At 44.4% G+C, this 22,554-nt stretch overlaps 2 non-coding genes across 2 annotated transcripts; both read right to left on the bottom strand.

Moving 5' to 3' along the window:
- Window positions 1-11,768: 11,768 nt before the first annotated feature.
- Window positions 11,769-11,840, bottom strand: trnae-cuc (transfer RNA glutamic acid (anticodon CUC)). The gene has a single exon. It is a non-coding gene; the product is annotated as a tRNA-Glu (tRNA).
- Window positions 11,841-18,411: 6,571 nt separating this feature from the next.
- Window positions 18,412-18,485, bottom strand: trnan-guu (transfer RNA asparagine (anticodon GUU)). The gene has a single exon. It is a non-coding gene; the product is annotated as a tRNA-Asn (tRNA).
- Window positions 18,486-22,554: the final 4,069 nt, after the last annotated feature.

Below are 22,554 nucleotides of genomic sequence, written 5' to 3'. Positions count from 1 at the left end.
TGAAACTGCTGTGGGTCACTGCGAGGACTGAACCCCTGCCCATTCTGACAGTGCTTATAGCGGGCGAGTCGGTCGGATTTTTTTTGTTTTATGCCGTCGTGCTCCCCACCCCCGCAACTTTGCTTCCAGTGGGCACTGCTGCTTTTTGAGACCAGGTGCTGTTCTCTCTAGTGTTTTCTGTCCAGTTAAAGAATTATTGGCTCTGTCTGGGAACGAGCCCCAGTCTGTAAGAAATAGCTGAATACTTCAGGGTGTCCATTCACATTCAGCAGTGACTTTGAAATTAAATTTACGGTTATGTGCCTGTGAACAACTCATCATCGAAGAATTGCCCAACGGGTTGGCAATCCATTGTTGGGAATTGATTGCTTCAATTGATAATTTAAAAAATTCTCTTCCTTAATTTACCCCTTAATTTTGTGTCTATGGGATGGTGGAGGACTTGATCATAAGGCTTAAATCATCGCTATTAACTGGATTATTTTGTTTAACCTTGCCCTAGTAAATTTGCGGTATTCATAATTGTTTGTTCTTGTTTAAATTATAATTCTGGTGTGCAAGATGTGTTCATCAAGTGTGGTCCTCTTGATGAAACTGCTGTGGGTCACTCCCAGGACTGAGCCCCTGTGCATTCTGACAGTGTGTTTGTGCAGTGGGAGAGTCAGTGGGCTTTTTTGTTTTATGCCCTTGCCCCGCCCTGTCCCGCCGCGAACTTTGCTTCCATTGGGCGTTGCTGCTTGTTGAGCCCAGGAGCTGTTCTCTCGAGATTCTACTGTCCATTTAAAGAATTGTTGGCACTTTCTGGGAATGAGTCCCAGCCTGTAAGAAATAGCTGAAAACTTTGGGGTGTCTATTCACATTCAGCAGTGACTTTTAAATTGGATTTACAGTTACGTGTCTGTGAAACACTCATAGTCCAAGTATTGCACAAAGGCTTGGCAATACATTGTTGGAAACTGTTTGTTTGAATTGGTAAGTTTTTTTAAAAAAATCTTTCTTAATTTGCCGCTGAAATTTCTATTTCTGAGATGATGGGGGACTTGATCAAAGGGTTTAATTCATTGCTATTAATTAGATTATATACTTAACTTTGGCCTAGAAAAGTTGCCGTATTTATAATTGTTGGTTTTTGCTTAAATTATAATGTTGATGTGCAAGATCTGTTCTTCATCAAGTCTGGTTAGGAACAGTTGAGAAATTGAGGGACATTGCATGTTTTAATTTCACTCTGTTGTGAATCTGGTGAGAGTGACATTCATTTGTATTTGGTTGCTTACCCTTAGTTGTAATGTCTTTCACCCCAACTATTCACTATAGGAGTGAGTTCCACAGTCTCACCACACTCTGAGGTTTTTCATGAAATCTTTAGTACAGAATTGGAAGGGAAAGTGTTGACGAGGGCAGAATATAGGGTCTTAACTGCAAAAGCCAGGAAGTCATTCGACAAAGTAAAACCATGACAATGTCGGGACAAATAAGGAACTTTGACAGCAATGAAGAGGTCACACGTCAGATTTCAAGATAATGGTCGTGACAAAAAGAAAAAGTACTCTGCTGATATTGGATATTGTAATTAAGCAAGTTTCGAGATGCTGCAGTTAGTTGAATATGATGACGTAAGCGATGAAATATCAAAACCACGAATGTAATTTGATGCCGGTAACCATAAAGCAAGAGTATACTGTTGCTTGATATAGGTCAATTGCGTGCAAGTAGGCCATTCAGCCCATCGAGTCAACATTGACTGACCGTCCCACCCAAAACCAGTTCGTTACTCTATCTCTGTAACACTGCATCTCCCATGGTCAATCTACAGTCACCTGCACATCCTTTGGACTGTGGTAGGAGGCCAGAGCACCAGAGGAAACCAACGCAGACACAAGGGGAGAATGTGCAAACTCCTCACAAAGGGTGGGTTCAAACTCAGATCACTGATGCCGTGAGGCAGCAGTGCTACCCACCGTGCCACCACCACATGCTGCTTTCTAAAGAAGTGAATTTCAAAGACTTGGGAACACTTGAGAGAAAAACAAAACTCTCCTATCTTAAATGAGAGGCTAGTCTCTGGCTAGAAATGAGTGGACATTACATTTACATTCAGTCCTCTCCACATGTTATACAGCTTCATCAGATCATTTGTTTCTTCTAAACGCAAATTGATACAAGCCCAGCCTGACATCTCCTTGTCCCCGATTATAAGTTGAGTAAATCAGCGACCCTCGACCTCACTGGCATGACACAGGATGCCCTCAATCCAAGTTGACCTTAATTGTCTAACCTCTTGACGCCCACGCCACCATGTGGTCAGCCGCAACTCAGCCCTGAACGAGAGCAGAGGAACTGAATAGACAGCAGTGAGGTGGACATTGCATTCCCAGAGAATATTGTTCAAGTGAGAAAGTTGTTCAGCTCACATTCAGATCATTGCAGGGATCATATCTCCTCTCATTTAAATATCTTAGATCCCAATAACGGTCTAGTTTTGTTGTACATTGTGTGTGTTTTACCTGATTTTCTGTTGCTGTCATTCCCTTTGGGTGTGTGAATTCAGTACCAGATAATAGGCTCAGTTCTGAATTATCCTTGAGGATTGATGTAGAACGTACAAAGTGTTAGTCATAATGGAAGAAGCTCTACTGTTCATTTAACCCTTTGCTGTCATTGTCCAGGGACTGAATGAATGGGGAAGTGTAGAGGGAATTTTACTCTGTATCTAACCCAATGCTCTCTCTGTTTTGACAGTGTTTGTTGGGGACAGTGTTGAGGTAGCTTCACTTTCAATTTAAGAGTAGAGGAAGCTTTATTCTGATTGTAATCCCATGCTGTCCTTTTCCTGGGAGTGTGAGATGGCATCTGTAATTGAAGTGAATGCAGACTTGCTGTGGGAGTGGAGGGTACTTCTACCTGAGCACACCCATCTTTGAGATTGCTGTGCTAATCAAGACAATCTCAGACACCTTCATTCACTTTTCCAACCAACCACAGGGTGGTTAAGGATGGTATAAATGCAAGCATTGCCAGCGATGCCCACACACCATGCATGAATAAATGCTTTTTGTTTAAAAGTTACATTCACGTTTCAAACCCTCTAATGTATGATTACTTACATGGAAAATTCCTGTCAGTTTGGAATATCATTTTAAAACATAGGAATGTGTCAACCATGTAGAAATATAACAAGAACAACAAATGGAGAAGTTAACAGGTAATGAGCAGGACCAGAATGCTGAGTCAGTCTGACCTCCATGGCTGAGAGAGTTCTCCCAGATGTTGAAGTTACACCAGTGCCTTTTACTCTTGCAGCTTGCCAAAAGTTTGTCCCCGATGTAAGATCATTCAATGACCCGAAGAACTAACTGTTTTTATCTCCATAGCTGCTGCCAGACTTGCTGAGTAATTCCATCCCTTCTATTTTATTCTTTTATCGGATTTGAGCTTCCCTAAGTCAGTGTAATAAAGAACTGCAATGCTGGAGATCTGAAACACAAAAATGCACCAATTGCTGGAGAAACTCAATAGGACTGGAAGCACAAGTGGAGAGAGAAGCAGAGTTAGCATTTCAGGTGCTGTGACCCTTCTTCACAACTGTTCTGGGCGCATGCCAGGATATTGACTCTGTTTCTTTCTCTCTCTCTCTCCACCGGTGTTGCCAGACTGGCTGAGTTTCTCCAGCACTTTCTGTTCTGACACTTTCACAAGGTTGATGTTTGTTATCCACCCTAAGTGCAAGGTGTCTTGCTTATGCCAATTCAGAGGGCAATTTAAGAGTCAACCACATTGCCGTGTGTCTGGAGTCACATGTGAGCCAGACCAGGTAAGGTTGGCAGTTTCCCTCCTGAAAGGACATTGGTGAACATGGGCTTTTATGACAATTGACGTCAGTGCCATCGATACCATACTGAGACTAATTTTGTGTTCCCCATTTATGATTTGAATTATTCACATTTCACCTCTTGCTGTGGTGGGATTTGAACTCATGTTCCCTGGATTACTCATCCTGTGACATTATGTCCACACTGTTGTTTCCCATCTTTTGCTATTTTGTGTTTGCTCTTTACGTCTTTGTCCTCTGATGTTTGGAAAATTGAACCTGTTTAAAAGATTGCCCTAAACCTGCCCCTTTGACCAAGTCTTTGGTCACCTGTCCTAATCTGTGCTCCACTCTTGTGATTTTTAAAGGAATTCTCATTATGTTCACGTGAAGCACTTTGAGATAGTTAACTGTACCACAGGTATTATTTGAATGCAGCTTGTATCCCTATCTTAATATCTGAAAATAGAGGGTCATATTTTAAAAGTAGAAGACAAAAATGAGGATGATTTTTTTTCTTTCTCATGGTTGTGTGTCTTCCTCAAAAGGCAGTGAATTCAAAATCTTTAAGGCAGAGGTAGATAGGTTCTTGCTAACCAAGTGGGTGACAGATTGTCGGGGATGTGGAGGAATGTAGAGCTGAGGTTGTATTCAGATCAGCCATGATCTTATTGAATGTTGCAGCAGGCTCGTAGGGCCTAGTGGCCTACTCCGGCCCTTTGTATCAAGCAGTCTGTGTCTCCCCTCTTATAGCTATGAACTGGATAATTCCTTTCCAATATTGCGCCTTGCAGACAGTTAAGTGAACACCAGATGGTCTCCTATTGGGAGCAGGCATATTGTAGCAATTGCAATATTTCTTGTGTTAATTTTGTTGCTTCTTACTCAGTATTGCTGAGAATCATCTAAATAAAAACCAAAACACTTCTATAATTATCGCACCAATGGAAGTTTTGGTTTGGATGTAACATTATTGAATTAGCCATTCCCATCTTTTTCAGAATTCTGTATTTAAAGCCCTCGAGTCTGGTTTCTACCCCTGAAACAGTTCTTATCAAGGTCATATTTGACATCCTTTGCAACGGTGACAGGGATGAACATTCCCTCGTCGACCTGCGGACAGCCTTGATCAGGGTTAATGACAGTACTGACCCTCTCCAACATCGCTATATCCTCTGGGAGGGTCTGCTTTTCGCGTCTTCCGTTCTTATTTATTTAACCGTAGCTGCTGGTGTTGGCATCTATACTGATGATATCCAACTGTGCCTGAACACCACTTCTCTCCCGACTCCTCTGTCATTCATAATTTATCAATAATTTCATCTGAATGCCTGCCCAATTTCCAGCATTGGATAACCATAAACATTCCCTTAGTTAAATATTGTGAAGTGTGAAGCCATTGTTTTAGTCCCCAAGTTCGACCTGAGCACCCCCCGCCCCTCCCCCAACCCCAGTAACTCTGTTGACATCCTTCTTGTCACATTTAAAACTAGGATCGATAGATTCGTGATCAGTCAGGGGATGAACAGTTACAGGAAAAGGGCAGGAAAGTGGATGTGGGGAATGCCAGATCAGCCACGATCCTACTGAATGGAGGAGCAGGCTCAAGAGGCTGAATGGCGTATTGCTGTTCCTATTCCTTGTGGATCCCGAGCCCTTACCTCTGATACAGGACACTGACTTCAGTTTGTGCCATTACTGAGAGTGCTGATGTTCCCTTGTGTAATATCAACAACTTAGCAGCTGCTGAAACCTCTTGCTCCTTTGTTACCTCTGAACACAATATGCCAATGTGTTCAGGGGAGGCGATGGCCACTTTATTGTCACCAGACCATTCACCCAGGTAATGTTCACGGGACTTGGGTTCAAAACCTGCCACGGCAGATGGTAGAATCTGAATTCAATATAAATCTGGAATTAAGAGTCAAATGATGAAATCGTTGTGGTTTGTTGTAAAAACTTATCTGGTTTCCTGCTGTCCAAACCTGGTCTGATCTACATGTGATTCAGATCCACTGTCAGCTGGTTGAATCTTCACTGCACTTTCAATCAAAACCTCCAGGCGGAAGTTCACTATAACCTCCCTACTTTTATATTCCATTGAAAGGCCAATCTCCCTTTTGCCTTCCCGATTACTCACTGAACTTGGATGAAGAGTTCATGTCATCCTCACCACCTGCATTCTAATCAACTGTCTCTACTGCAGTCCTGGCAATAGTACATTCACTTTACTTATCCAAGTAATTCATATAAATATAGTAAATAATTTTGTGCCCCAGCACTGATCCCTGTGGAACGTTTCTAGTTATAAGTTGCGATCCTGAGCATGCCCCTTATCCCTTCTGTATCTTTGGTTAGCCAATCATCTATCCATACGATTAGACTGTTTCCAATATCATGTGCATATCATTGGCTCTGCCAGCAAGTCTTCCCAAACTGTCCTTGAAAAAGTGGTGGTGAGCTGCCTCTTAAATTACTTCACAAATATGATGTGGTCTATAATAAAGGTTCAGGAGCGAGTTCCAGGATTTTGATCAATAACATCGAAGCAATGCGTATATGTCACAGTTGGAATGTTGTGTTCACACTTATCTCCTCTTGCTGGTTGAAGTGATGGAGTGGAAGTTGCTCTTGAAGAGCCGCCACTCATATAATCAAGCCAGACAGATCAATTGTGGCCAGAGACACTGCCATTTTGACTTCTCATCAATCTACATTCTTTCCATCCAAGTTTTAGTCACATCAAACTGCCTCGCAATGCTGTATGGCCACAGTAAACTATAATAACGTTAAGATCGCTGGGATGATTTTCTACATCCGACTGCAATATAATCACAAAGCATTGTTTCCAGTTTTGGTGGAACAAACGACATCGTATTGGTGGATAATTACAGTTAGTGCAAACATAGCTATCCATCGATATATAGTAATTCTGATCACTTCAATGGCCAAATTTCAATTCAAAAACCAAGTGCACTCGGCTGCTTGTAACACAGACAACATGACAAAATGGCTCATAGGAGGAGAAATGGGACATTCAGGAGGAGTGTAATGTTTGCTTTTGGTCACCTCCACAATTGTTAGAAAAACAGGTTGAAAGGATTCTTAAAAGGTGGCTGAAGTAATAATGTGGCATAACACTTCAGACAGCGCAAAGTGGAAGATCACTTTCTAGTGGAAGAAAAAGACATATATCTTATTTCTGAAAGAACTGGGAAACAGAAGAGGGAATGAAATCTGACTTGGGAGCTATTTCCTAATTGTTGAGAATGTTGTTTCATCACAGTCTTGGTTTAGAGCCTAAGCTCTTCATCAGGAATAAAGGGTGGCCCAAGGGGGCTGAGAGGTAAATGGGAAGGAAGTGGGGCTGGATGAATAGCAGCTGGGAATGCAATAGGTAGATGGAGGTAGGGATTGATGGTAATATGTCAGAGATGAGGGTGGAGCAGATAGGTGAGAAGCAAGGTGGACAGGTATGACAGGTCAAGAGGTTGGTGTCGAATTGGAAGGTTGGATCTGGGACAAGGTGGGGGAGAGGAAATGAGGAAACTGATGAAATCTACATTGATACCATGTGGTTGGAGGGTCCCAAGTCAGAAGGTGAGGTGTTTTTCTTACAAGCGTCGGGTAGCAAGAGTTTGGCAGTGGAGGCGGCCCAGGACTTGCATGTCCTTGGCGGAATGGGAGGGCGAGTTAAAGCGTTCAGCCACAGGGCGTCGGTCGTTTAGTTTTAGTGTCCCAGAGCTGTTCCCTGAAACGTTCCGCGAGTTGGCGTCCAGTTTCCCCAATGTGGATGAGACCATATTGCAAGCAATGGACATAATCTTATAAATAGATTGCATAAATCTTAGCCTGCCAGAGCTCTTTTCTTTAATTAAATTAAAGAAAATTTTAACTAAATTGGGTGACTGCATGAAACGGTTTGTTGGTCAGATTTGAATCATCACTCCCAAGTAAGACAATGCCATGAATATCAGTGAACTGCTCTTTTTGTTAAAAACCACAAGTTCTTGATGTATTTTCACAACTTACTGGTATTCACATCTGCACATTCAATGTCAAACTCTGACATCAGAAATGAAATTACACCATCAATTTTGACTTTCAATATTCGAAGAAGCAAATTAATAGCACACAGTCAATACCCAGTCTGAATAATATGAAATTAAATTTAACCAAAAAAACATAAAACCAAGCTGGGAGATAAGAAATGGGGGAAGGGCATAAAGCAAGAAATGCCGCATCATAGAAGGTGCTCCTCCAGGGAGTGTATTTTACCAACTACCGCTGCTAAATATAAACACTCTGATATGATCCTCCGGTTTTAATGTAAACCATAGCCCCATACAGTAGGTACCATTTAAATGAGTTAAAAATACAAGCCTTGAGCAAATCCAGCCTCCAGCCTTACCCCCCGCTTCTTGGAGCTTGGACCTTCCTCAAGCTCCGGCGGGTCGTTGAACTCCTGGGCTCCAGCTGCCACTCCTCCACTGAAGAAGCTTTGGGAAGCAGATGCAAAGGCAACATACAGAACAGAGCACCATTGTGAATGAAAGCAGCTTACGGAGACATTGGGCAATAGCATCACATGGTTTTTACCCATCGACCTCTGGGTTATGTGCCCAGCACACTCACGCAGCACTACTCTGCTTCTGGGCTCCCAGTAGCTGGATTGTGGATCAGTTTAAAGTAGGTCCTATATCTCTGATTACATTGGTACACAAGGCAGTGAAGAAAGGTTTCAGCACACTGGCCTTCATCAATTAGGGAATTGAGTATAGATGTTGGCAAGTTATGTTGTAGTTATACAGGACGTTGATAAGGTTGCACCTGGAATATTGTGATCAGTTTGGTCCCCTTGGTGTTCTGACTTCTGACTTCTTCAACTCTGGGTTTGTGTTGAACTTGATGGGATACTTTGTCCAACTTAGCATGTTTAAACAGTATCACTCAGATGATTCATTTGAAACTTTTCAGGAAGTGAGCTCAATAAGATTGAACTATTCAAAGTTACTTGGACCCTATTTTAAAATTACATGAGGACCAGTAGTCAGAGACACGTACAGCATGGAAACAGACCCTTCAGTCCAACTTGTCCATGCTGACCTGATATCCTAAATTAATCTAGTCCCATTTGACAGCACCTGACCCATATATTCTGGCAGCTCATTTCATACATGTACCACCCCCTGCATGAAGACGTTGTCTCTTTAATATATTTCGCCTCTCACCCTAAACCTACGCACTCTAGTTCTGGACTCCCCCACCCCTGAGAAAAGACCTTGTCTATTACCCTGTCCATGCCCCTCAAGAATTTGTAACCTCTATTAGGTCACTCCTCTGCCTCCGATGCTCCAGGTAAAACAGTTCCAGCCTATTCAGCCTCTCCCTGGAGCTCAAACCCTACAACCCCCAGCATCATTCCCATAAATCGTTTCTCATGGAGAAGTTAACGTTTCAGTCCTGAAGAAGGGTTAATACCCAAAACGCTGACTACTCCACATTCTGAGGCTGTATTCTCCCAACCTCCTGCTTGCAACTTCGGGTTGCAATATGTAGTGGCTCAGTGGTTACCACTGCAGCCTGACAGCGCACGGGACCCAGGTTTGATTCCAGCCTTGGATAGCTGTCTGTGAGGAGTTTGCACAATCTCCCAGTGTCTGCATGGGTTTTCTCTGGGCGATCCTGTCTTCTTACATAAACCAAAGATGTGCAGGTCATGTTGATTGGCCATGCTTAATTGCCCATAGAGTTAGGTACATTAGTTAGAGGGAAATGGGTGTGGATGGGTTACTCTTCGGAGGGTTTGTGTGGACTTGTTGGGACAAATGGCATATTTCCTGTAGCTAATCTCATCTGCACTAATTTTGTCTCTAACGAATGGCAGAGTAGACTCGACGGGCCCAATGGCCTAACTTCTGCTCCGATGGTCTTGCGGTCTGAGGTTTATTTGGATCATTTCATTGGCAATGTGCAGTCCCTGGCTCAATGAGCAGCAGTGCCCCCGCTGGTGCTTCCGCAAGTTGCAAGCAAACATGAACCTCTTCCCACACTCGGGCCAGCTTAAGGGCCTCCCACTGCTGAAGGACACACAGGTGTTTCAGCAGGGTGGAGGAATTGCTGAAGGCCTTCCCGCACTCAGGTCAGCAGAATGGCCTCCCCCCTCCCCCCCCCCCCGGCCCCCGTGTGGACCAGCTGGTGCTTCCGCAGTGTGGAGGAGCGGATAAAGCCCTTCCCACACTCGGGGCAGGAGAACGGCTTCTCCCCGGTGTGGACGGACTGGTGCCTCAGCAGGGCTGAGGAATTGCTGAAGGACTTCCTGCACTTAGGGCAACTGAACGACCACTCCCCCATGTGGACTCACCAATGGGCCAGCAGGTCGGAGGAAAGAGCAAAGCCGTTCCTGCACTCGGGGCAGAAGAACGGCCTCACCTCAGTGTGGACCCATTGGTGTCTCAGCAGGTGGGAAGAACTGCTGAAGGCCATCTCGCACTTGGGGCCGGAGAACAGCCTTCCCCGGTGTGGACCAACTGGTGCGGCAGCAGGCAGAGGAATCACTGAAGGCCTTCCCACACTCAGGGCAGCAGAAGGGCCTCTTCCCCTCTGTGGACCCACTGGTGCTTCAGAACCCTTTCAAATTTCACAGTATCCTTCTGATAGGAGACCAGAATTGCACACAATATTCCAAAACTGGTCTAACCAATGTCCTGTACAGCCACAACATAACTTCCCAACTCCAATACTCAGTCAGAGGATTGCGAAAGCTTTCAAAACCCGCAAAAAACAAACAGGAAAGAATGGAGGGCCAAACGAATTTTTGACAGTCAGCTTGGAAGCATCAATGAGAAATCGGCGGACTGGGTTTATTGGGTACCCGTTCTCCTTAAATACACTATATACGTATTCCTCTTCTGCTCTTCGTAGTTTCTCTGTGCTGCAGTGTGTAGTGGCTCGTTGATATAATGTCCTGATGCAGCAACGTTTGTGGGTGTTGGGATGATTGTTTCTGTGGTTAATTATTTGGTTTGTGTGTGTTGTTTTTCTGTAGACGCTAGTTTGAAGTTCCCCATTGACTGTTCGCTCTACTGTGACATCTAAGAATGGTACTATGTTGTTGTTCTTCTCTTCAAACCAGGAGCCCCCCTCAGGCCCAAAGTCTCACCATTTGGAACACCAATATGCAGACTAGTCAAAGGCCTCCACTGAAAACACGAAGTCGAAGATTCTTGCCACTCCATTTACTCCATCCAAGAATTCCTGAACACCAAAGACACTAAGATAGAAGAGGATGGAATAATGCTGTCCTTTGACACAACAGCCCTGTTCACATCCATTAACATCAACTTGGCCAAAGAAAACTGAAGACACTACTCGAAGAACCAGAGACACAAACACAGCACCAACTTCATCAGCAAAGATAGCACTGTCAACCTCGTAGAACTGTGTCTTACCACCCACTTCGTATTCAGTAACAAGCCCTCCAAACAAATCAACGAAATACCCATGAAACCACCAGTATCAGGATTCCTCGCAGAAGCAATAATGCAGAGACTCGAACAAACAGCCGTTCCAACGATCCACCCAAACTTTGGGTCCACTACAGTGATGACACTTTTGTCATCAAAAAATGAAACAAATTAGAGGAAACCTACAACACCATCAACAATATCCTCGCTGACATAAAATTCACAAAAGAGGAGAACAACAACAAAGTACCATTTCTAGATGTCACAGTCGAGCAAACAGTCAATGGTAAATTCAAAACAGCCTCTACAGGAAAACAACGCACACGAACCAAGTACTTAACTACAGAAGCAATCATCCCTCCACATGCAAACAAATCTGAATCAGGACACTATTTCAACGAGCCACGACACACTGCTGCACCCAGGAACGACGATAAATAATTACACAGCTCATTTAAGAAGAATGGGTAGCCTGCACCCCTGAAAATGTTTTCCCTGACCGGGAATCGAACCCGGGCCGCGGCGGTGAGAGCGCCAAATCCTAACCACTAGACCACCAGGGAGATGTGGATTCCGCTTGTCAGCTTTCCTAAAAATTACTTTCCTGCCCGGAAATGGAACCTGGGCCGCGGTCGTCAGCAAGCTTTCACCTGTGCATCCAACAATGTCATTTCTTGTATTCATTGCTCCTGATGCGGTCTCCTCTACATTGGGGAGGCTGGAGACTCCTCGCAGAGTCCAGTCACGGCGCTTGAGGGGATATTTCCAGGACAACCGCAACAATCAACCCCATCGCCCTCTGGCCCAACATTTCAACACCCCCTCCCACTCTGCCGAGGACATGCAAGTCCTGGGCCTCCTCCATCGCCGCTCCCTCCCCACCCGATGCCTGGAGGAAGAACGCCCCATCTTCCGCCTCGGATAAATTCAAACCCAGAACATTAATGTAGACTTCACCAGTTTCCTCATTTCCCCTCCCCACACCTTACTTCAGTTCCAAACTTCCAGCACAGCGCTATCCTCATGACCTGTCCTACCTGCCAATCTCCCTTCCCACCTATCCGCTCCACCCTCCCCTCTGACTTTTCACCTCCATCCCCACCCCCATTCACCTATTGTACTCTTTGCTACCTTCAGCCCAGCACACCCCCACCCCCCAATTTATCTCTCCGCCCTGGAGGCGTCCTGCTTCCATTCCTGATGAAGGGCTTTTGCCCGAAAAGTCGATTTTCCTGCTCCTCGGAAGCTGTCTGACCTGCTGTGCTTTTCCAGCACCACTCTGATCTAAACTCTGGTTTCCAGCATCTGCAATCCGCACTTTTGCCTCCCCAATAAACCCAGTGTGTCGATTTCACATCAACAAACTGACACAAGCAGACTCAACGTGTGCAGAAACCCTAGCCACATTACTTTACATAAAAGACATCTGTGAAATGATGTCCAGACAACCCAATGCTCTCAGCATCATGGTAGCCCACAAACCTACCAACACACTTAAACAGCGGCTAATGAACCTGGGATACCCTACACAAACAACCCGCAAACGAATGTTATTTACAAAATACCATACAAGGAAATATATATATGAACCCTGCCGCACAGTTCTCTGTGGGAGGAAATGCTGGGATGAGATAAGGAAGATTTTTTTCAGCCAAAACGAATCGGCACTGACTGGACAGCCATTTAAAATCTACGCTATCAGGCCAGGATGGAAGATCCAACAGGATGAACAGATTTCTTATTTCCTGAAGATTTACAAAGCTGAGACTGGGTTTTGGTGTTTGTTCCCTTTCCACTCTCAGGAGCCGCAGTGGTTGGGGAGGTGAGTTGGAGAAAGTGAAATATGTCCATGAGCAACGTGTGGGGCGATTTCAGCTTCCCCTCACAGCGCTGTGACGTGACTCTGATGTTCTCAGGGACACTTACTGACGCGAGACAGTGAAAAGATTCCCATTCCCGCAAATCAGGAATTCAAACCGTATGCCGGCTTCAGGACAATGAGAAAGATTAATTGGAGTGTGTGAAGAAGCTGTGAGCTGCATTTCAAAGAGGTAGGTGGAGTCAGATGCGTCATCCATTGCGCCCCGGCCCTGTGCGTACCTGACGCCACCATGCTGCAGAGTTATGACGTTTACACGGACATGCGCAGCAATGGGAACATTCACAAGAGGAACAGCCAAAGATAATCACCGTCACTGCTTCCCTTCCATTGTCCCAACTTGGTGAAGCAGTATCTTTCACTGGCAAATAAAAAACATTCGTCCTCAGGTGCCTGTTTCATTTTGATCACGACTTCACGCCCCTCACTGTTCTCGTCTCATTTCCAAACACTTGGTTCATAGCCTCAAAAGTAGCTCTGTGGGCATCTGCTTGTTCCACCCTGACAGGCAATGGGTTGCAGATTTCCAACCCCTCCACTGATGTGAATCTTAAAGAAGAAACCGGGGAACAGTCTTCCTTTCTTTTTGACGACATTTCTCAACTGTAGTCGGCAAGGTTCACACCTGCGTGGGGAAACCGCAATCGATCTCAAATCCATCGTATTAACCACTCGACCCACGAATAAAGAACCACACGGACAGCTTCATTTTCCAGGTCTCCCTGCCTGTGGAGCTGAGAAAGAGTGAGTTATTGCTGTGTTTGTTTGAATACAATCACTTCACAGGTTTCGAAAGGGTTACATATCTGCACATGGCGAGTCTGGTTGTTTCATCACGAAAGATGAAATAAACTTTCAGCTAAAAGCAAAAACAGAAATTCCAGGAGCAACTCCGTATCGGTGGAAAGAGAATCAGAGACAATATTTCAGAACTCTGTTTTCTCCCACAGGTCCTGCCAAATCTGCTGAGTTTCTCCAGCAGCTCCTCTTTGTGTCTCGGATTCTCAGCATCCGCAGTCCTTTACGTTAGAAATTAAATCAATTCAGCCTCATGTGCAGGAATGAGAATCCTTTCAATTTCCCAAAAAATTGGCAGAGATTTCAAGGCATTTGGAAAAAAAAGTTAAAGTGACATTAGGAAGAACATTTTCTTGTCCCTGTCTGACCGTGACAAGGAGGCAGATTCAAGAACACAAAAGGGAATTCGGTGGTCATGTTCAAAGTAACAATGTGGAGATTTGCAGGGAGAAGGCAAGAGAATGATACGAATAGAGACTCTCATTTACTTGCTGTGTAGAACCAGCAGAACTAAGGTGGGCCTCCAAATGCGCTGCGACACGTGTTGTGATTCAGAGTGAACACACAGTTCAATCAACAGAAGTTGGGAATTTAGAAAAAGTTTATATTTACACAATCTCCTCACGTCAGTGCAACAACAAAGTGGTTTAATTATCCGCCAGTGGAGATAACCCTGTTCCTGGAGATGGGACAAAGAGCTGGCTCAGGGATATCAGTCCACATTGCTCTCTTTGCCACCAGTTCAGAGGGAGAACATTGGAGGGACAAAGACGTGAATAACGATCTGTGTAGGAGGGTGACTAACCGTTAATGGAGACTATTCCTGGATAACAATAAGTCGTGTGTAACAGCAGACTATGTGATAACAAGGGCTCGTGTGGGCGAGCTAGGCTTCAAGGGCATGGGAGTGTTCGGGTCCAAACAATATTGAACTCGATATTGAAGACTGGAGGGCTGTAGGATTCCAAATGGAAAATGAGACGTTGGTCTTCCATCTGGAGCTGAGCTTTGCTGGAACACTGCTGCATGCCTGAGACAGAGATGTTGGCCAGAGAACAGGGTGGCGTGTTAAAGAGACAGGCATCCAGAAGCTCATCGCCTCTGGATGGGCTCCAACTACCAACCTTTCGGTTAACAGCCAAACGCGCTGACCAATTGCGCCACAGAGACAGGCGACGACATGGGCAGCGCCATTGCTTAGGGGAGGCTATTAGTGAATTCATAATTCAGCCTCCCCGCCGAGAATTACAATTGTCGTCTGTCAGTTTTACTTTTCCATAATAAAGCCTGGGACATTCATTGTGGAGACACCGGGGACAGTTTGAAGACTCATCCATGTCACGAGGAACAAGTTTTCTTACTCCGGGTCGTCGCCCTTCGAGCCTTTCCGTGTTTTGCCTGTTCCCGAGTTCTCTCATTGGCTCGGAGGCGAGAAGATGTTTGAATTCCTGATGTGCAGGAACAACAATTCTTTCAATGTCTCAGATCAGTTCATGTCCCGAGAACATCAGAGTCAATCTCCCGGCCTCTTTAACAAGGGGACGGTTTCTGGACCGGCCCCATTCAGTCGGACAGTTCATCTTTCATTCTCCCATAAATACGCTTCCCAAAGAGTTTCTCAAGATTCACAAAGCTGGAGACTGGGATTTCTGTTTTGTTTCATGAACATTTTTCCATTTCCTAACTGACAATATTTTGCCAAAATCTTTTCCCAATTGTACGCCTTGCGCCATGTCCAGGGATGAGCAATTTCCATTTTGTGGAGACATTCCCAAGGTCGCTTTGGAGCAAAGAAGGTTAACTGGAGATTTCCTGGGGCTGTTGGTAATGATGGGAGAAGAAGCGGTGGGAATGGGCAGATTAATGATCAGAAGAATCAATTGCCACTGACCAGAGTCAGTTACCAGAGGACACGGATTCAAGTTCTTGAATGAAAAGCAGGTTTTGTGCCGAATAAACACAGAGAATACTGCAGAAAGCCAACAGGTCGAGCAGCATCTGTGGAAAGGTAAACAGAGCTGACGTTGTGAGGCTGGTACGTTGTTTGTTCAGAACCCGAGGTTCCTGCATGGCAATCAATTCCCAGACATGAGAAAACGGGACTTTATTGAGACGGGTTTTGTGAAGTTTGAGCGATAATGCAACCAACAGGAAGTCATTTAAAATCGCCAGCGAAGAAAGCATCGTCAGCAGGTTACCACCCTGGGCGGGGGAGCCCCAAAGGATCTCTACGTCAACACCTTAAGTGTTCGACCACAACAGCACGCCCAAAGTTATGGTGTAAAAATTCTCATGGAATGGTTCTAACAGGAAAGGTGAGTATTGGGCTTGTCCTGTCCGCGCCATAGCCCCAACGTATCCTGTTGCCCTGGATTTGATCAGGACAGAGGAGGCTGATGGGAGATCGAACTGAACTACACACATTGATGAGTGATAGAACGGGTGGGAAGGATCCATTCCCATGCATAGAGAGATTAATAATCAGGGCCGAAAATAAGGAGCCACTTCAAGAAATTTGGGGTTCATTCAGCAAAGCTAATGTAGAACTGTTCACAGAAAATTGTGATGAAAGTCTCTCGAGTTATTTTGATGAGAAGTGTTGATGATGCTAATACAATCGATAGGATGAACGTAGATTGGTAAATGTATTTGGTGACAGTTCTGTTCTAGCCCTGTGAGCGAAACCTGGATCTGAAGGAATAAAAGGGACATTAACAACATCGATCTGAAATTGGATACGTGACAAGAAGCAGAGCCATCATTAACAATTGGCTTTTGAACTGGAGAAGGTTTCTCGTGAAATTAGCTTGAGGCTTGAGGTAATTTAGGTCAAGATAATTTAGGTAAAACACGGAAACGCTATCCTCATGAGCAGACAGTGAAAGGATTACAAGACGCAACCTAAACATTTTCGATAAGCGATACAGGGGACTGGGAAGATAAGTATTTTCAACTGTGAACATCAAAGTTCTGGAGCACAACACGTACATTCAAAGACCGAAAACATCCAGATCCAGATTAATCAGATTGCATTGTGGTGCTTTTCTGCAAAACATCCACTTGCAATGTGCGACAAAAGAGTGACAAATCCCTTCCCTCTCAGCCCAGAATAGAAAATCCGAAGGGATGAACGTTTGCTTATTTTCTGAAGATTCACAAAGCTAAGACTGGGTTTTGGTGATTGTTTCCTTTCCACTCCCAGGAGCCGCAGTGGTTGGGGTGGTGAGTTGGGGAAACTCAAATGTGCCCGTGAGAAGCGTGTGGGGCTATTTCAGCTTCCCCTCATCTGACAGCGCTGTGACTTGACTCCGATGTTCTCAGGGACACTTACTGACGCGAGACAGTGAAAAGATTCCCATTCCCGCAGATCGGGAATTCAAACCGTATGCCGAATTCAGGACAATGAGAAAGATTAATTGGGGTGTGTGAAGAAGCTGTGAGCTGCATTTCAAACAGGTAGGTGGAGTCAGATGCGTCATCCATTGCGCCCCTGGCACTGTGCATATCTAACGCCACCATGCTGCAGAGTTCTGACGTTAACACAGACATGCGCAGCAATGGGAATCTTCACAAGGTGAACAACCAAAGATAATCACCGTCACTGATTCCCTTCCACAGGCCCAACTTTGTGAAGCAGTATCATTCACTGGCAAAGGAAACACCCTTGTCCTCAGGTGCCTGCTTCATTTCGATCATGATTTCAAGCCCCTCACTGTTCTCATCTCATTTCCAAACACTTTCTCACAGTCTCAAACGAAGCTCTGTGGGTATCTGATTGTTCCACCCGAACAGGCAGTGGGTTGCAGATTCCCACCAGTCCCAATGTGAGTGAAATATTTTTCCCCCTCCACTGATTTGAATCTTAAAGAAGAAGCCGGGGAGCAAGCTCCCTTTCTTTTCGACGACATTTCTCATTTTGTAGTCGGCAGGGTTCACACCTGCGTGGGGAAACCGCAATGGATTTCAAGTCCATCGCATTAGCCACTCGGCCCACGAATACAGAACCACACTGACAGCTTCATTTCCCAGGTCTCTCTGCCTGTGGAGCTGAGAAAGAGTGAATCATTGCAGAGTTTGTTTGAATCCAATCACTTCACAGTGATTCGAAAGGGTTAAATATCTGCACATGGCGAGTCGAGGTGCTTCATCCCAAAAGGTGAAATGAACTTTCCGTTAAAAACAAAACGAGAAATTGCAGGAGGAACTCAGCAGGTCAGGCAAAATCTGTGGAAAGAGAATCAGAGACAACATTTCAAAATTCTGTTTTCTCCGACAGGCACTGTCAAACCTGCCGAGTTTCTCTTTTTGTCTCGGTTTCTCAGCATCCGCAGTCCCTTACGTTAGACATTAATTCAATTCAGAAACCCCTTTGTGGAGAAGAATTCCGTTTGGGGAACATTTTCTTGACCCCATTAAAAGCGTTCAGCTTCGAAGCCAAGGAAGAAAAGCGAACATACCGCCCCTGGGTGGGCTCGAACCACCAACTTTTCGGTTAACAGCCGAACGCGCTGACCAATTGCGCCACAGAGACAGGCATGGGCGTGGGCTGCACCATCGCTTAGGGGAGGCTATTAGTGAATTCATAATTCAGCCTCCCCGCGAGAATTCCAATTGTTGTCTTCCGCACAGTCTTGCGAGGGATCATGGATTTCTTAACTTGACTTGTGCAAAAATGCCCGATTAAACTTCTCAAAAAGAACCTTCGTTAAACGAGGCTGGGCTTACTGGAGTACGAATGGACAGGAAGTGAAATGATTGGAGATAGCATTGAACAGGTTGACATGTTTACTTCCCTAATTTTCTTATCCCTATGCCAATTGGCACGTGGATTGGGCAGTTATGTTATTACACACCCTGGAGCAGTGGGATTTGAACCTGAGCCTCAGGGCTCTATGGGAGACTTCAGCTTCATCACAAAAAAAAAACTCTCGTAGATAGGACCTCTTCTGTTGAATGAGACGAAACAGCTTCCTCCTCAACATGATACGCGACCACTGTACCCTCCGTGCCCATTACAATAAATTGAGCCGCCTCCTGTTGAATGAATGAGTGGGAACCCCTCTCCGAGCTCCAAGAAGCGGGGGGCCCGGCTGGAGGCTGGATTGGCTCAAGGCTTGTATCTATTAACTCATTTAAATGGGACCTCCTGTATGGGAGTATGGTTTACATGAAAACCGGAGGATCATGTCAGAGTGTTTGTTCATATTTCGCAGTTGTAGTTGGTAAAATACACTCCCTGGAGGAGCACCTTCTATGATGCTGCATTTCTTGCCTTCTGCCCTTCCCCCATTTGTTATCTCTCATCTCGATTTTACATTTTCAGTCAAATTTAATTTCACATTAATCAGCCTTCGTATTCACCATGTATTATTAATTAATCTGTTGGATTGTTGTAAAACAAAATTAATGGTGTAATTTCATTTATGTTGTCTGAGTTTGACATTGAATGTGCAGGTGTGAATGCCAGTAAGTTGTAAAAATAAATCAAGAACTTGTGCTTTTTAAACAAAAAGACGAGTTCAATGGTATTACTGGCATTGTCTCCTTTGAGGATGATGTTTATAGTCTGACCAACAAACCATTTCATGCAGTCACCCAGTTTAATTAAAGTCTTTTGGAAAATAATTCTGGCAGGCAAAGATTTATACAACCCAAAATACGGTTGGTAATCATGTATATTCTTATCTTTTAAGCCGTAACAGAAGGCATTGCGTGGCGGTTTGAGACTGAAACTTCGCTGGAAAGAATGTAGATTGATAAGGGAAGTCAAAATGGCAGAGTCTCGGGACACAATGTATCAGTCTGGCTTGATTGCATGAGTGGTGGTTCTTCAAAAGCACCTTCCAAGTCATGACCTCAACCACCAAGAACAAACAAGTGTGAACACAGGATTCCGACTGCAAGATATATCGCATTGTTCCTTTGTTATTGACCAAAATGCTGGAACTCACTCCTGAACATTGTTACAATCCACACCATATTTGTGAAGCAATTTAAGAGGCAGTTCCGCACCACCTTTTCAAGGTCAGTTTGGGAAGAGTTGTTGGCACAGCCAATGATATTCACATCTCATGAAGTAGTAAGCAAAGAGCCCACGGTGTTGGGAGGCTGTATGTTAGCATGGATAGAGGATTGGCTAACTACCACAGTTGTGGTAAGGGGCATGTTCAGGATGACAACTTGTAACTGGTGGTGTACCACAGGGATCAGCGCTGGGGCCAACATTATTTACAATATATATACGAATTACTTGGATAAGTAAAGTGAAGGTACTATTGCTAAATTTGCAGAAGAGACTGTTGATGTGAAAGCAGGTGGTGAGGATGACATTAGATATCTGAAGAGGGATATAGACAGGTTAAGCAAATGAGCGAAAGCTTGGTAGATGGGGAAAGGAGGTAATGCAGTTTGTCAGGAGGTGAAGAACTGAATATTAAATGGAGAAAGCTTTAGAATAGAGGGATTTGGAATCACATCCACGAATCTCTTCATCCAATTTCAGTGAGTAACAGGGAGGCAAATGGGACGTTGGCCTTTTCAATAGAGTAGAAATGTAGGGAGGTTTTATGTAAGCCATTAGTCAGGCCACAACTGAATACTGCGACCAATTTAGGGCCCTTTACCTGAGGAAAGATATATTGGCATTGGAGGCAGTCAAGAGAAGGTTGGCCATGATGATACCAGGATGGAAAAAATGTCTTATGAGGAGAACTGAATAGGTTGGGCCTGTGCTTATTAGAAGTTAGAAGAATTAGAGGTAACCTTATTGTCACGGACAAGATTCTGAGGAGATTTGACAGGCGAGACGTGGAAAAGTGGGACCAGAGGAAGTAACCTCCAAATAAGAGATTGCATGTTTAGGACAGATAGGAATTTCTCCTGAGGGAAGTAAATCTGTGGAACTTGATACTACAGAGGGCTGTTGAGCCTGGGTTGTTACGTGCATTCAAGGCTGAGACAGTTTTTTTTAATCAGTACGTGAATTGAGGATTATGGGGAAACGGCAGCAAAATGGAGTAAATGTTTCCCAGAATAATCGTGATCTGAATAAATGGCAGAGTCAACTCAATGGGCTGAATTGAATAGTAAATAGTAAGGAGGAAAAGGATACAACTGGCAATTACAGACCAGTCAGTGTTGGGAAGCCTAGAGATTGTAGGGAGTTGGTGGTATTTGGGAATTGTTCCTGGATTTAACATCTGGAGTTTCAAATTGATGCTGCTATGGCCCCGATGCAATTTGAAATCAATTTATGTATCTGGAATATAAACTTATCGCTGCTTTGGTGATCTTATCAATTGTCATAAGTACCTATCTTCTTCACTAATAACCTTTTTTGAAGGAAGGAAATCTTCAGTCCTTTCCCAGTTTGGTGAATGTGTCACTCTTGATCCAACGTCATGTGGTTGACTCTTAACTGCCCTCTGAATTGGCACTTGGTTATTTTTTAGGAGACGAAGTGTCACGTTCCATGAATGAATAAAGAAAAATATTCAGGACAAGATTGTCAATGTCACTGTCAGTGAAGGGAAGATTGTGATGTAGTGATACTGGTTAAGTAGCCCAGAGATCTCGGTCTTCTGAGAACAAAAATTAAAATCCCATCATGGATGCTAGTGGACTTTATTTTCAATGAATAAAAAGATTTGGAAGTGAGAGTTTGTCTCTGTACTGGCAACCAGGAAACCATTATTGGCTAAGACAATGAATTGCAGATGTTGGAGATCAGCAACAAAAGGTACAATTGCTGGGGAAATGCAGCAGGTCTGGCAGCATCTGTGGAAAGAAAACAGTTAATGTTTTGAATCCAGCCTAATTTTGAACGGCCACCGGACTCAAAACAGGAACACTGTCGTCTCCTCATAGATGCTGCCAGAACTGTTGTTTTTGTCCAATCATTACAGAGTGTTGTGAAAGTGTTCTTTTAGGGAGGGAAATCTACCACTCACAACCGTACACACGCGTGCACACGCTCACATCATGTGACTCCAGACCTACTACAATGTGATTGACTCTCAACTGCATTCAAGCATGTAGCCAATTGCTCGGTCCAAAGGCCATGAGGGATGGGGAGCAAATGTTGGACGTGCTAGCAACAATCCCATCCCTCAAAATATTTTCTTATATATTATAAAGCGTAGGTTAATGAAGGACAACCAAAACAAACTGATATGGGAAAGTCATGCCCAACTAACCCGATTTGCTTGCAGTTATAAATATTGTTTTAAAATCCTCTTCAGAGAGGACATTGGTTCCATCATTGTTGCAATACTGCATGCAATTCTGTGCTTTCTGCTGCAGGAAGCGTGTTGTGAAACTTGAAAGGGTTCAGAAAACATTTACAAGGATGCTGCCAGGGTTGGAGGGTTTGAGCTACAGGAAGAGGCTGAATAGACTGGAGCTATTTTCCCTGGAGCTTTGGAGGCTGAGGGGTGACATTAAAGACATTTATAAAATCATGAGGGGCATGGGTAGGGTAAATAGGCAAGGTCTTTTCCCTTGGGTGGGGGAGTCCAAAATGAGAGGGCATAGGTTTAAGGTTAATGGCAAATGGAGTTTAATATAGATAAGTGTGAGGTCTTACGTTTTGTATAGTCAAA

Source organism: Chiloscyllium plagiosum, unplaced genomic scaffold (assembly GCF_037043375.1).
Source record: "Chiloscyllium plagiosum isolate Xiang-an unplaced genomic scaffold, Cpla_swu_hap1 HiC_scaffold_27, whole genome shotgun sequence".
In the NCBI taxonomy this organism is placed as follows: Eukaryota; Metazoa; Chordata; class Chondrichthyes; order Orectolobiformes; family Hemiscylliidae; genus Chiloscyllium; species Chiloscyllium plagiosum.
This window is presented reverse-complemented; position numbering and strand designations above follow the sequence as displayed.